This window comes from Mizuhopecten yessoensis, unplaced genomic scaffold (assembly GCF_002113885.1).
Source record: "Mizuhopecten yessoensis strain PY_sf001 unplaced genomic scaffold, ASM211388v2 scaffold7281, whole genome shotgun sequence".
NCBI lineage: Eukaryota > Metazoa > Mollusca > Bivalvia > Pectinida > Pectinidae > Mizuhopecten > Mizuhopecten yessoensis.
Window position 1 is genome coordinate 221,273 of NW_018406969.1, and position 2,401 is coordinate 223,673.

A 2,401-nucleotide genomic window follows, 5' to 3' on the forward strand; every position below is an offset into this window, starting at 1 on the left:
AAACACTTAATTGTCAGTTTATCAAATGTAAGGTTAATAATTTAAAATTCATGTATGCATATACACATGATACAATCATTACATACATGATGTACATTGTAATACAGATAAAACAATAACTAAATAGTAAGAGTTTACAGTCAAATATATCAACACTTATGCATTACATTTCATTTACATTACACTTTTTAAGACACCAAATACAAGACAAGCTAAAATATATACTTAAAGAGCTATAGCGGAAAACTGCACAAATTTCCCAAGTTGGCATTTATGAAAACGGTAAAAAAATGAGTAAATAATTTCTAGTAGCGAAAATTCATGGAATAAATATAAAACCAATTTAATATGAAATTTTGATCTAATGTGATCTTTTTCCTTAATTAAGTAATGTATCATTTTTCAAATCAATGGAACATTTTATTGTACACATGTACATGTACAGTACAGCTACGCTTTGTAGATAAGACATCATTTTAAATGATACTTAAGAATTGTTTTACCCTCCAATTGGCACTAGTAATTTTATTTATCATTTAAACACAAACAAATGATGCCGAAATGCAAAATATGTTGGAGTGTTGCGTCTTGATAAAACAAAGGCTAAGCAGAAAAAAAGAACTGTTACTATCGCAAATATTCACTACAGTCCGTCAGTCAAGTGTCACACATTTTTGTTGTAATCCATCCCAGATGTAAGAGATGTGATGCTGTGTTCGCTTACACCATAGTCCATCGTCCGGTTCTCAAGGTGTGCTTAGATAATGGTAAAAACTCATCATTATCTTACTAATGAGCATAGGCTGTGATCACGTCTAGCTCACCAGGATGGAAATGATAGCTTGGATCAATATAGATATTGAATTTTTTTTATGATAGTTATATTAATATACTTCTAACATCTAGAAATTTAGATGATTTTTTTTTTTAAAGTTTTATGATCAACTGTTAAACACCACACTCTTAGTCACACATAACCATTCTTACTATGTATTTAGGCATCTTAATAAATGTTACGATAATAAGTTTCATTTTATAACAATTTATTATACTATTTTAATAATATGTTTAAAGTACAAAATAATTACAAAATAAAATAACACATTTCATATTATCATATGTCATCAGTAGCACAAGGAGTACAAAATGGACATAATTAATGTATATATTTCATATATATTTATAATTAATATTGAAATATTTTAAATTTTAATATTTGTTATTAGAAATCTGAAAATCTTATATGATGTATTGTTAAATCAAATATGATCAGCTTCTAGCTTAGATAGAACACCACCTTAGATCGAAGGGTTAACCACAGGTACAAACACTGGTAAATACTGTCAATATTACTCAGAAACAGACTATAATCCTTCTAACAACATCAATCACCTCAATATTTTAAAAAGGGGTGTTCTCGTTTCCCCCACTTTTTATATAACAAAGGAAAGTGTTGATTTAGGAAGACAATGACAAACCAATTATAGTCTGTTTCATACTTACCCCACAGGTAACTTACCTGTGTGGAAGTTACCTGTGTGACTTGTAGCTTTGTTGTATATGTTGGGTATAAATAAGGTTTTAATACTTTTTTGGGATTCAAATATCTTTATATATAATCGATATCTTTTAGAATATAACAGCACTACATAAGAGTTCACAGTCGAGTATTTCACTATTTATACATAATGATTACATTTCAATTATATTAAACTTTTTAAACATACAACCGTCACTGCATATGAATTATATTAATTTATATTACACTGTTTAGGCCACCAAATACAAGACAAGTCAACTTTAACATTACATTTCAAAACATGTTAAGAAGTTAAATCCATCAATATAAACTGTGCATTACTTTTACTAATCACACAATACAAATACATTAATAATATTTACATAATAAGAATAGTAAATTTTAGTAATAGCAATCTCAAATTGGCCCCCTCAAATTTATATCATATCTCCAATTTAAAGTTCAAGTCCAACAGCCAAGAGGCACACAGTTTTGTTGTTATCTATCCCGAATGTAAGAGACGTGATGCTGCATTGGCGTACTCCATAAGATCCATCGTCTGGTTCTCAAGGCGCTCCTACAGCTGGGTCAGTCGGCTGCTGATGTTTCTGTTTCGTTTCTTGCGTGGTCTGTTGACTCCTCCTGCATCTCGTTGTATCCTGTTGATCTCGTTGGCTGCCTGAATCTCCTGGAACACTCTGATGATGGCGAAGATGTTTGGGTGTGCATGGTGAACCCTCTTCTTCAACTTCCCGTGCCAGGCCTCAAGGTTATTGGTGGTGCGTGGTCCTTCAGTGTTTGGTTTAAACATATGTTATTGATACAAAAGGATTGGGCACAAGTTATTAAACTTATATGAAGCCCTCTCCAACACATATTACA